This window comes from Cynoglossus semilaevis, chromosome 16 (assembly GCF_000523025.1).
Source record: "Cynoglossus semilaevis isolate Cse_v1.0 chromosome 16, Cse_v1.0, whole genome shotgun sequence".
Lineage (NCBI taxonomy): Eukaryota > Metazoa > Chordata > Actinopteri > Pleuronectiformes > Cynoglossidae > Cynoglossus > Cynoglossus semilaevis.
In genome coordinates this window covers 7,421,563-7,435,756 of record NC_024322.1, presented here as the reverse complement: position 1 = coordinate 7,435,756, position 14,194 = coordinate 7,421,563, and the positions used below count along the sequence as shown (strand labels likewise).

The window sequence follows — 14,194 nt, the reverse complement described above, 5'->3', positions numbered from 1 at the left end:
GTCACAGATATGACAAGATGTGACCGACAAAATAAAACAGGAAATATGTGACAAAATGTAATATAAGACAAAAAGCATGTCTCAAAAGATTCAAAGATTAACTTGATTATTTTCTCCAGGTTATGTTTGTTGAGAGTAGTCTACTTTTACTAGTTTTAAATCATAGCGCTCAGCAAATGCTGAGCAAAAGCAAGCAGGAAGGCACATGAATATTTTATTTTATATTTTACTAAAGGTAGAGAAGGAAATGTTTTTGTCAAAATTTACAGCATCCTGGGGGTGAGGGGTAGCTCATCATCTTAACAACTCACAACAGAAAGGGAAAATTAAAATTGCAGAGAGAGGGCAGCAGGAGAACAAAGGCAGAGATGAGACAAAAGCACAGAAGGTGTTGTACTGCAGAGGATGAATATGACTTCCTCATCCTTTGCAGGTACTCTCACTCACCAAAGGTTAATGTGATGCTAATGTGGCCTGTAGAGGGTGATCATTTTACACCTTTGTTGCACACCTCACCTGCAACTTATATATTACTTATATATATATTTAAGTTACAGCAGGAGCATCACAAGTAAAGGTTCTGTGGAGCAGATTAAGGACGTCCAACAGAAGAGGACAGAGCAACAGCAGTTCATCGCTGTTGAATACTGTATGTAAGCGAACTCACTGATATCTGCATGACGAACAAGTGCTCTCCTTGGGCTGAATGTGAAAGTACCTAAATTTCACAGTTCACGTTTGTCAAACTGTGCACATTAATTTTAAGAAATGAATGAAAAAATACATATACATATTTCTACTGTATATACTGTAATCACTCACTGCACCCCTGGTGGTCTGCACTGACAAAAGCTGAACTTTGTGAGCTGTCGTATTAGGGCTACATTGTGAACCACCATGCTACAAAACAGGATGTCAGCAAAAGAAAATGTGAATGGAGCACCCAAACCTGCAGCCTGACTGTAGCCTACTTCTAGAGTCTCTCTGCAGACCCCAGCAAAACCAGCGAGTGTTGTGTTGTAAATTCTAAAATCCCTTAAACAACAGCTCGAGTCAACAGTACGAAGCAGCCCCCTCCCTGAATGAAAGGTACTCCACTGACACTGATCAACGGCTCGGGGTTCAGTACAACTGAATTCACATCTCGTTCTCTTTACATAAGCTTCGATACCTTTCATCTGCTAAAAGGAAGCTTTTTCACTCTGTCATATCCTGGGAGGTATCGATTCATCCTGGTGCTAATTGCTATGCAACTGCCGACTGCTGCAGTGTGTTTGAGTTTTGCACTCAAGATGAAACGACGCTGGCCTTTGATATGAGTTTTCAGCCCTCCGGCTGTAAATTTGTTTACATTTACCTCTGGCTTAATCTGCCTTTAAACAACTATTATCAACTAAAGTTAAATTTTTCTCCCTTTCATATTATTTCTGTCTCAGCTTTGACAGTTTGTGCCTGGCTCAGATTTTTGTGGGTTCTGTGAGGGTTCATTATTTTTATTTGGTGGTTTTTGATATCATCTTCTCAGTGAATGGAGCTGACTTTAAGTAGAAAGCAAACATCAATCACAGAGCACAAACAAACAGTGAGCATTTTATCATTTTCAAATAAGAATCTTATCGACTTTTTGGGGAACGCAATTCCCAAATCCATAGAAAACTCAGTCTGTCAGTCATCTCTTATCATTATTTTTCCTTCCTACGGCGTGCTGGTGTATGTGTGTGTGTAGGGGTCTAAACAGTGGATGAAAACATGGTACCCTCTGGAGCTCATAACCAACATACAGAAACAGTCACAATTATATACAATCACTGAGCCCAAAACTGAATGGAATGATTTCTTTTTTTAATTACCTCTCATTTGATGAAATAATTCATGTTGGTGATGCTAAAAATAATGCTACACATTGATGTTGCCTTTTAGTTGCCCTTTGCTTCGCCCTGTTTTTGATGAGGTCATAAATTAAACAAAGGCATCTCCCGCTGACAGAGTTTCATTCACATCCTGGATTCCTTCCCATTAACTCATCTTACCTTAGTTTCTTAATATATCCTCATTTGCTTAATTGTATAATCCCTGTTTTGCGGGTATCTAATTGAATTGCTTTGATGTGTTTATGGGAAACCGGGAAGAAACCAGCAGTTATTACTGCAGTGTTTTATCGTGGGAGACAACACTAATTGCTAACTAAGAACCGGCTAGTGTCGGACACTAATTGTGAAGAACAGTAGAGCAAAGCGGAGGAAGGGAAAACCAGGTTAGAAGTTGGCGTTAATTAACTGAAAATGAATGTGAATATGAAATAATGAACATAAATATCAGAATAAAGCAGCAGGGTCGGTTGAGGTGACGTTAGAAACCTGAGATATCAGGGCATCACTAATGCTAACAAGTAGCAGTGGTAGTGCAGGGAGAAAGCTATTAAAAGGAAAAAAGTAATGTAAGACTGAAAGAGCACGTTAGGTTAAACTAGGATTGCAACAGAACAAAAATAGACCAGTGGGGAAAAAAACACTGGCTAGTAGAAAGAAGCACCAACAAGAACACGGAGTCAGTGATGTGGGAAATCAATGTGTGTATTGACTGGCAGAAGTCAAGGAAGTGGGTTTTATCTGATAACACCTGATGGATGGATGAGTGATTAAAGGAAATGAATGATGACCCTGACATATACAAAATATATTCAGTTTTATTTGTGTGGCTGGAATTCAGTGGTTATCAAACTTCTAGTCTAGTCTGCAGCGCCCCCTTGCCTAGCCCTACATTACATGCAATAGCCGTTTTAGCTCTTTTGGGAACCCCTGCATCAAATACATTTTGCTTGACATACTAAACATAACCCATGAAACTGACATAAATAAAACCTTGTAAAATATTTACAGGTAGATAATCAGAGCTCAGCTCAGATAATCAGAAAGGAAGAATCGGAACACATGAAGGAAGTTATTTGTTTGTATGTATGTATGTATGTATATATCTATATATAATATTTATATGTATGTATGTGTTTATATATCAATGTCATTAAGAAAATCAACTTTAAAATGTTATTTTTTGTTAATATTGAGGGGTTTTTTCTTTTAGTGACACTGAAAATGACCTTGGATGTCTTCTTATTTTATAAACTATGTAGTGTATATATATATAATATATATATACAATATAGTATAAACTTCAGTACATTTTAAATAGTAAATACTTTCAGCCTTTCAAATTGATCTGTACTTGTAAAGTTTTTGCAGTACATACATTTCTTAGTGACGGATGTGCTGCAGCGTGGCTCAGAAGTGTCAGTGTGGAAAAACCTGGAGCTGTTCAAACTGATGCAATAACAGATCTGATTCACTGAAACTCATTACTGCTTTCAATCAAACAGTTATTTGGAGAATGTAAGTAAGTAAGTAAGTAAGAATGGAACAGAGGAACCAATAACATATCAGTTCTGTATCTGGCTGTGACAGAAACAGAGCTCAGTGCACAACGGTAGTTTCTTCAGCAGTCTAGGCCTAAGAGAGTTAGTCCAGATTCACCCGAACCATCTCTTGCTACAGTCTCCCAGTGACATGGTTTACCAGGGGAAATAACAAAAAATAAATAAATAAATAAATAATAATACAATCTGGAACCAACAAGAACATGTCATGTTGTAAAACTTGTAGGTTTCTTCCCAGTGTTTGATGTAGACATTCTGAGAGGTCCCAGAGAACAACCTTTAATAACAAAATCACCCGAAAACCTTCACCCCGCCTGACTTTGCACACCCAGGGTTGTTGGCACCTTAAACTCTGTGAACTCGCACTGCAAAAGGTCCTATTCTAAGCTGAGGTGGCTAATTAGCATTGACATTAGCCCGTGTCACCTCACAGCCTCCTGAACTGAGAAAGGTGAGGTTCAAAGTGCTGTGCATCCGTAAACAGACCTTTGAGGAGGAGGCGGACAGGGAATATGCCAAGGAGAAAAGGGGCGAAGCTACGAAAACTTTACCCCACAGGAACAAAGAGTCCACAGTCACAAACAGTTGTGTTCACTGAGATGATGATGATTTGAATCATATCTCAGACGGAATGGAATGTTATAGTATTTATTTAATCACATTTAATCTTGATTTTACTTTAAACAGGAGACGAGAGACATGAGAGGAAAAGCAGAGAAGCAGACATAACACAATGTCAGATTCAATTTTCTCTCCCCCCAAAAAACTTTAAAAAAGCTAATTTTTTTATCACTTTTGACTTCTTTTCTTGGACATTAGACATTGGATGATACAGTGTTTTCCAAACACCAGCAATGATTATGTGCAGAACCAGATCAGTCCAGATTACATGTTTTTTTCTTTTTTTTTTTGTTCTTTTCTCCAGCCCCAAACTGAATCATTTTTTGGAGAGACATAACAACTTTGTCTGAGTCTAGATTTTCCAGGAGAGGTTTTGTGATGTGGGACGCTGTGGTGCACAGGTTTGTGACTGAGGTTGGAAGATCAGACCCGGAAAAATGACTCTGTCTTTGTTGTTCTGTCCGTCTCTCTTTGCTGCGGGCCCATACAGAAACTGTTTCACCAGTTTGTTGTGACTGGTTTCCACTGGCTCTGCCTTGATCCCAGACCTCAACCACATCCAACTGTTGCACCACAGACTGCCATCACAACTTATCACCAAAACCCTCATTCTTGGACATGAGCAGTGTCTCGTGGCTCAAATCCCTTCAGCCTGGTTCCAAATCTGGGGGAAACTAAAAGATGGCACATCATAGTAGTAGCAATAATGTTGGACTAACATGAGTCTTTGCATTTGAATGGTTCTGTTGGATTATTCCTGGTCACAATGCTTCCATGGGCTCCTCGTCCAAATGTAAACAGCGGAGCTAAAGCAGTAATGAGTTTCAGTGAATCAGATCTGTTATTGCATCAGTTTGAACAGCTCCAGGTTTTTCCACACTGACACTTCTGAGCCACGCTGCAGCACATCCGTCACCAAGAAATGTATGTACTGCAAAAACACTTTACAAGTACAGATCAATTTGAAAGGCTGAAAGTATTTACGATTTAAAATGTACTGAAGTTTATACTATATAGTATATATATAGTATATAAATTATATATATACACTACATATTCTTCTGACCCTTTTTTATGTTTATAAAATAAGAAGACAGAATTTACATCCAAGGTCATTTTCAGTGTCACTAAAAGAAAAAACCCCTCAATATTAACAAAAAATAACATTTTAAAGTTGATTTTCTTAATGACATTGATATATAAACACATACATACATATAAATATTATATATATATAGTTATATATATAGATATATACAAACAGATTTATATGTATATATAGGCGTGTGTGTATGTATACATTCTTCATCCTCATTGGCTACCGTCTGCCTGACAACCAGAGGGGTTCTCAGGGGAGGGAATCTTCTCATCGCCATGGCTACAGGGAGGGAGGATGACGGCACCAGCATTAATTATTTTAGCACCAGGAGTGATGCCTGATGGGACGGTGGTGGAGGGCCAATAGTAATTAACCAGTGTCTGCTCTCACGTGTCCCTTCCTGTGCCCGGGGTGTGTAAGCAGGAGGTCGTGATGTTCTCCACTAATTACAGCATGTTCAATTTCTCATCTTTGCTCTGATTGGTTGGATCCATTGACTAAAGTGATTTGGAGTAAAATATGTGCAGAGCTTCAAATTGTTTGGTGATTTTTTGTTTTTTTCTGCTCCTGATTTATTTTGGATTTCTGAGACATTGTTAGCACCTCAGTGCTTTTGCACCTGTGTGGTTTCACACAAACACATACGATGACTAAAACCACACAGACTTGGTGGTCTACTCCAAACTAATTGGATCAGGGATGATTTTATTCCATCATGGCCTATAATTTTGCTTTCAGTTCAAGAAAGTAGAAAATAAAAGCAAATGTGTTATGTTTGGTTACAACTACAGTATATTTTTATTTTTACTTTTAAAAACTTCACCCACTGGCTCAGTATGGGTCGTCTTCCACTCAAGGAGTTGGCGTTTGCTTTTAACTTCAGCTGTTCTTTGTCTTGTTGTGTTTTCAGAGCCACCTAACCTAAAGTTGTTTATTTTACCCACAGAACAACATCATCTTAGCTCTCAGTTCTGGACCGCGACCTAATAAATGACAAGCATGGATTAAAAATCTGTATCTGGTTATACATGACAATCTGACAATCTGCTCTGATGAGCACTGAGCAGCAAATAATTTAAAAAACAAATAAATAGAGACTAAACATTAATATAAGCAATTAGCCACAAAATAATTGACCATTTCTTAGATTTATGCTGTGCTTTTCTTACCCACGACCCTCATAACTGTCTTGTTACTTTAGATGTTGACTTGTGTCTAATGAAAAGTCTGTGCTTTAGTCGAGTCTAAATGCCAAACACTGTCACTGTTGCAAAATGTAATAATCCAAATGTCATGAAAATTGAATGGTCTTATTAAATCCATGCAAAACACAACACAGTTACTCATTTTTTTCCCTTTTTCAAACTGTGTTTTTATGCACCAGAGTTGCATAAAAACACCCACTGGATGAATGAAAAGTACCAGATAATACAATAAAAAAGGGTGAAATATTTTTTCATAGAGCATAAACAACATTTATTACGACTGTGTGTTCGTGCTCTTGCATTGAACACCACTTCCTAAAATTTCCGGAGATTTATTTTTTTATTCGAGTGATTGAGTTAAAAGACTGATGCGCACTAAAATAATCTGACCTAATCAGTGAGTCAGCTGCTGTACATCTTGAATATCCGATGAAGGAACATCTCTGTATGGCTCACTGTGATTTGAATGAGTGTTTTCCAATGCACTGCCATTCAAATGAAGCCACGGTACAATTTTAGATCTGATGTGATGTGATGCACTGACAGAAGGCTTTAAATCTTTTTTGCACAGAGATGATTTTTTTTCTTTCTTTTTTTTCCTGTAAAAACGATGAGATCATTTCTCCAACAGAGAACTCTTGCTCCACTTTGGCATGTTTTATTCAGAGATGACATCATGCTACTGGAAGCCTTGAGCTTCACTCTTCACTGAAGGTCATGTGAAGCACAAACCGGGCTGAAGAAAGGAAAGAAAGACAGACGGAGAGAGTGTAGTAATGGCGGTGATGGTGATGATCAACAACCAAAGCATTTCAGTTTCCAAAAACTCTGCACTTTCCCGGTTCCTGCTTCTGGTGATTTTCCTCCAAACTTCTGTGAAGCAGAACCCTTATCACACATAGTGTATCCACCCACACAGGCAAGCGCACACCTACACAGACTCACACCAGTTATGAGCTTCCCACATGGATAGACACAACGTATGAACACACATGCCGACTTGCCCCGCTGAAACTCTTCACTCTGCACTCTCAAACTTCCAAAACTGCTTTCCGCCTCCTCACCTTCTGTCTCTACTCCATGTCCGTCTATCTTTCCATCTCCCTATCAGTCTTTTAATCTTCTCTTCCCTCATCTGTCCTCCTCCACTCTCTACACAGTGTGTGCGGGAGATACTGGCATGCGTCTCTCTCTCTCTCTCTTTTTTTTTTTTTTGGCAGCAAAGACTTGTCTCTGTGTGTCTATGAATTCTGGGAATGCGGTGTCACAGGAAAATGAAGGACAAAAAAAAGAATTACACATGGATTAAATGGTGGTAATAGTTGAAATGGTAATATTATAATTTATAATTATCCATCAGCATTTGAGGGTGTTGATGGGCACGAGTTACCCAGTCCCGACCATAGACTGTTTAAAAATAAGGGCGTCACCTGGATATGCCATCTTAGGTGCAGTACCACAAATGATCAGCAGGTGCTTGCCTTATTTCATGCTAGCTTCAATGGTCTGGACTTGTTTAACAATTTAATTATATAGAGAACAAACAGCTCTCAACCCAGTCTTAGACGTAGAGGTGCTAATATAAGGAACGTGTGAAGAATCATGGGTATGATAGGGAAGCAGCAACGAGAAAAACTGTTGTCTGACGTCCAAGTTCCATGTCAGATGTCCATGAGTTAAAGCTGTTGTAGTTGAGGGTTTAGGACATGACTCACACAGGACATGTTTTCACAATCAACAAAATGACTTTGATTGAAGTTTGTATTCCTAACGAATGTCAGAATGCCTGGATTGGACGGAGACCTGGACCAATGTTCAAAGTCCTGACTTGTCCTTGTGATGAACTCAACATAATCGTCCTTATTTGGTAAAAAGATGGAAATCTGGACAACCAGGCAGAAGCTGCAGTGTTCTGGTGCAGTTTGGTTGCTTTTATCTTTGTGCTGTGAAAACCCATTATATTTTTAGTTTTACTGCATTTGGCCTAATTCCATATCACAGCATTGTTCTCTCTGATTCACATTGATCCTGATTCAGATCCAAACATCATGACAGATGTTTTCACAGCTCAAAAAACCCAACAAAAACACACACACACACACAGTGATAACGAGACGTCAGTGGCAGGTTAATGACTTCTGGCACTGAGGAGCAGTGCTGCTACAACACTGACGTAAAAAGACAAAAAAAATGATCTATTTTCTGTGTCAGGTGATGATCTGCATGTGTGGTATGCACAGGTTATTTTGACGCATTCGTCTTTCTGCAGACAGTCCAAAAAATATTTTTGGAATCACAGCTAGCTTTGTAAAGAGGTTTTCCCAGGGACACACTGGCATGTAGCTGAAATCTGACCACCATCAAACTAGGGTAGAAGTTAATGCTGTAATCTCTATGTGCCTTCCTCAAAGCAGTTTTAACGTGACACAAATTACAATACAACCAATACATAGTAATCATCATCATCATCATCCTCATCATCACCACGGTCGTTACATCTGATTAGCTAAATCTTGAAAATCTAAGCTGAAACTGGAAGCAAAGAAAAGCCAGGAATACCTTCACTGTCCCAGGGAAATGTTGGATCGACGCTTAATCCACCACTGGGTGTGCTGTTGCTCTCATCCAATGACTTGGATTGGCTGCTCCCTCACCTGCGACCCTGAAAAGAATTCAGGAGAATGGACATTAGAAATCAGCCCTGTTCAGTTCAAACTGAGTGCTTATTGGCTGGCAGAACATTTGAGCTTCAGCGGATTCGCAGTACTTTACTATTTACTTGTAACCACACGTCTGCCAGATAAATGGAGCACAGAGAGAACAGAGGTTTATGTCCTCTGAAGTGTCCATCAGAAGACTCTGAGTGTATAGATCAGGAGAACAAACAGAGTGCATGCGCAGCCTCCTTATCGCTCCTCTCAGCTGCTCCTCTATCTGCTCTGAATCATCTGTCTTTCATTTGAATAAATGCCACTGGTATCTGATATAAATATTCATATCGTTGCTTAAATATCTTCCGCAGGTCCACGAGGTTCGGCCTTCATATCTCCACGCTCCGAGGGCCGGCCTATCGAAACATCAAACATTCATCTGCGGTTCCTCCTCGGCTGCTCGCGAACACGCACATACATCACACTCAACGGCACGTACGCAGTGGTGAAAACAGCCGTGGCAGTGATGAAATGTATTTATCTTTAAAACAGCAAAGCTGACTTGGAATTCCAGTCATTGTTCCACTGCATCAGTCCAATCCTCCGTTCCTTCACAACGCTGAATCCCACAACTATTTGGTCACATATTTCTGGTCACATATTTAGCGGGGCCATTTAAACTGCAGCCTGTTTTGGACAGAGTTGGTCGGTTCATATTATTAAGCCATATTTTACCATTAGGCTGTTATTACAGGGGCTGTCAACAGATGAACATTATTAATCTGATTGTTCACACAGTAGCTGTGGATTAATCACAGCTGATCATGATTAACTGGCATCTTAATTAATCATAATTAATCATCATTACTCCAAATAAGTCAATGTTCCCAAATATGAGAAAAATATTCTGTGTTTAGCAGCAGGTGAATGTGTTTCACATTTGTCACTAATCCAAATGATGGAGTTTTAAAAATGGAAAATTGTGAAGAAAAATAAGAGTATCAATGTGATTCTGGATAAGTCAGCGGTCGTCTGTAGACTTACTGACCGTCTTTACTGACCAGTCAGGCACCAGCCGTGTGTCTGATCAATGAGATGATTTTAAGCTCCGGGTGCTTTGGTGAAACTAAAACCTTCTCAGTGTGTATGAATTTGTTGGTATCCACGGTGCTTTGGTGAAACTAAAACCTTCTCAACAAATTCTCTGTGGATGAATTTGTTGGTATCCACATGTTTTTTAAAAAAGGTAATACATTCTGGACAAAATGTCAAAGCTGCTCTCATTTCCTGGAAGTTTTGATTATATTTATTAAATCGCCAGGGCTTTAGACTTATAAATCAAAGCTTAAAGCGACATGACATTTTTAAGTCAGCATGGCAAAAAACAACCCAAAATAAAACAAAATTTGACATCCAATGAATATTAGGTAAAAGTCTGGAGCAATATTTCAATTATCTATGACTCTGACATTCAGAAACTTTAATTTTTCACTTGCCTAAACTGCAGGGTCAGTAAAGTCAAATAATGTGTGAAAAATATATTAACCATTATAATAAATGTATAATCTATACGTGGTCTGTAGTTCTCAGTAGGCCACTCTAGAAGGATACGGAGCCCCGGGTGAAACCGGCCTCTTGTCAACACATCTGTTCACATGACTGAAGTTAACATAATTATATTTAAGCTATAGGCTGACAGAGTACTGTGCATGTGAGTATAAGTGTGTGTCCCCGCTGTGACGAACCACAGGCAACGAAATCTGTCCTGTTTTTCAGGATAGCTGCAGGATAAAGAGAAATCAGGAACAGAAGACAGAGAGCTTTTTAATTCCATATGAGCTGAGGCACCCTGGTATTATTTTTTTAGACCCCCCCCCACCTCCCCCCCTCACTGTTTTCCTTCAGGACTCCACCACTGAGATCTGTGTACATCTGTCTATGAGTGTGTGTGTGTGTGTGTGTGTGTGTGTGTGCAGCCACCTGCTGAGAAGCACAACTGAATGTAGACTGGGGTTTAGGCGTCAATACTTCAGGGTCTGTCTGATAAGCTCTGCCTGAGGGGAAGAAGAAAACCAAAATAACAACCAGAGAGAGAGAGAGAGAGAGAGAGAGAGAGAGAGAGAGAGGAGGTTTCACCACAGAGAAAACACAAGTGTGATGAGGGACAAAGATGACATGACAACAGAACACAGTAGCAACATGAAATGTCATTATTTCGGGGGTTGATTGTCACATTTTTTCCATGCAGAAAAGAAATAAAAACCTAGATGTGAGTGACGTGCTGCTTTTCTTTCTTTTATTTTTTTGTGTTTTCACGTCGGGTCAGATCTTTGCTGTAAATACAGCAAGACCAGGTGCAACAACTACTACTACTACTGTATCCCTTGAGAATATTAACGTCTGTTTGGTCGTAATTACAGGGATGAGGTCAGTCAATGCAGTCAATCTCCTAAAAAGACTCAAAATATTTTTTCAGGACAAAAAATGAGCAAATACAGTTTTACAGATACAGATTATTTTACTGACCACAGGCAACAAACCCAAAAACAATTTGTCTGTAAAGACGAAGACACTGAGCTGCGTCCTCGCTGATGATGCAGGTAATGACTTGTGCCGAAGCCTATGATTTAATTTATGTCAGCACTGTGGGGTGTGAAGGAATTATATATGATATCCTGGCCAACTTAATTAGATTTATGGCATCTGAAGAAAGCAAAAAAAAAAAAAAAAAAAAGCAGCGGTCGCCTTGGAAAGAATGTTGGGAATTAAATCTAGAACAGATTAGATATCAGTTACAGAGTGAAGAAAAATATCAAATATCAAATTGTCAAACACTATGTATTTTAATTCCTCATGATCATATTTGTTTCCCTTTATTGCATTAAAAACGTGGTACCATCGGCCCGGCGGTTTAACTCACATGTTTGATTCCACTCTACCTGAACCTTGTCTCATTTCTCAGTCTTATTTATCTTCATTTCCTCTTGTACAGTATGTCACCAACTTAGTTGAAGTGGTTACATTTTTTTTGTGATTCCACTGAGACAAAAAAATAATAATACACTACTGAAAAACAACCTCCTGAGTAGAGGAGATAAGGCTGAGGGTATTGAAATGAAATTACTTTTTCCTTTTCTTTTTGAAAAAAAAAAAAGAGAATAATTCAACTGTTGAGTCCAAATTCTACAGTGAAGCCAAGCAGAAAGAGGACGTACTTGTGCATGTGTGTGCGTGTGCGCATGTTTGTGCGTGTGTCAGTGGTGAAGGTCAGCAGACATGTTTGGGGGGATTTAATTGGGATTTCTTTTTCCTTCAGCTTTAAAAATGTGCAGCAGAGACAACATTGAAAATAGGTCAAGGAAATGTGAAGGTGAATGGTTACCCTTCTCAACCACACACACACACACACACACACACACATCACAGTGGTACTGTATGTAGAAAGGTTCAAAACAGTTGTGTTTTGTCCTGTGGTTAGAAACCTTTCAAAGGGGATTTTGCTGGATATAAGACTTTAAATTATTTTTTGTTTTATTTTGAAAAGAAAAGTAAGAACAACAACGTGAAGAACCAATGATTTAAATGAACTAAATTAACTATTTAGACTTTATTTAGACTCAAGTGTAGTTCAAATGTTTGGCATTTGTCTATATTCAGGTTGTCTGTCTTTTAAGTTGTTTTAGAAAATACTTTATACTTGTTTGAGGCACATGTTTGTGTATTTTCTATTTTTTATATGTACAGTACTTATTCTAATACTGAATTTCCCCAGTGTGAGATGAATAAAGTCTTAACAAAGTTGGAAATTTACAGTTTTGAATTTTATATATATATATATATATATATTAAAAAAACCCACTCAGCAACAAACGTGTTTTGCTAATTCTGTTGGTCTGTTTTCCATCATGTTAAATCACAGCTTTCTTTCTTTTCTCGGGCGTCAAATCCAAAGCAGACTTTTTGACAGGAGTACTGTCACATCAACAATGAACAATCGCTCTGGAGGTGTAACCAGTGATTTGAAAAATTGGACAAGTACCTGCAGGCTAAAAGTGATGACCTGGAATCGAGACTGCCCTCCAAATGCAGGTTCTTTTACAAAGGTTTTCAGTGTCAATGAACACATTGACCCAAAACCCACTTCCTTTTTTCTCCACATGTGAAAAGCTTCCACAGACTGAGTCACTGTGGCAGTGACGCAGCTTCAGAGCATCTGGTTCTTACTTGTCTAATACTGAAACTTTTTTTTACTGTGAATGTACATTGTTACTCCTTTTTTGCATTAACTTTTGACTAGACCAGACGAGTGTGGAATCAAATCCACAACCCTCCCGTGGCTGCTCTGCTTCGACTGTGCAGCCTGTGTACATTTTACTTTTTCACAATGAGTAGAAACTGTCGGCTGAATTGCCCATTGAGGAATGAGTACATTTCTCTGGATGTGAATGTGAATATTTCTCAGCAGACTTATGTTGTTAAGTTGTTACACAAATGTGACCAGAGACATTTATGTGCCATAAATCTAAGACTCCCCATCTTCTAATGGGAGCACAGAATGAGGCACTGCACCGACAATAAGGATGGTTAGTGTGTGTGCGTGTGTGTGTTGTTGAACTCTTTATATTTGCGTAGCTGTGTGATCCTTTGCCGTCACACGTGTGCACGAGCTCCTACTTCCATTGTGTGTGCGACAGTGACAAATGGACCCGGCCTCCACTCTATCACTGAAGTGGCCGCTGCGTTGTGTGCGCTTGATAATGGCTAACAATAATTGCCGTGTGACTTATAATGACTTGTAATTACATCATGTATTTCATAAGCGGGTCCGGAGCTCGTTCCGTGTCCCGATTTGCGTTTTCTCTTTTTTCCACACCCATGTAAACATCGTCACTTCCGTGGCACTGACAAATGACCCAGTCTGCAGAATACACAGCATGGGCCGCATCAGCACGAGGTCTAATTCAATTTAGACCAAATTTGTTCTAGCGAGCTACTCATTAGGTCGGAGGTTTGTTTGTCTTCAGAAAACATTAGCTGAAAGTAGATCCATAAGCTGTAATTGAACTCTTGTGTAAATAAAGCAGACGACACAGAGTCATCATTCAGTGTAATGGCTTTCATCTGTTTCACTGATAGTATTAGATATGAGACAAACAGGAGGAGACACTGGCATATGAACATAATTAAT

At 39.1% G+C, this 14,194-nt stretch overlaps 1 long non-coding RNA gene across 1 annotated transcript in view; it reads right to left on the bottom strand.

Moving 5' to 3' along the window:
* Positions 1-6,565: 6,565 nt before the first annotated feature.
* Positions 6,566-14,194, bottom strand: part of LOC112488314 (uncharacterized) — a 13,401-nt gene continuing 5,772 nt past the window's right edge. Inside the window, exons 2-4 of the long non-coding RNA XR_003052233.1 lie at positions 10,987-11,060; positions 8,915-9,017; positions 6,566-7,091 (exon numbers count right to left, since the gene is read on the bottom strand). This is a non-coding gene — a long non-coding RNA (uncharacterized LOC112488314). The remainder of the gene's footprint in view (positions 7,092-8,914; positions 9,018-10,986; positions 11,061-14,194) is intronic.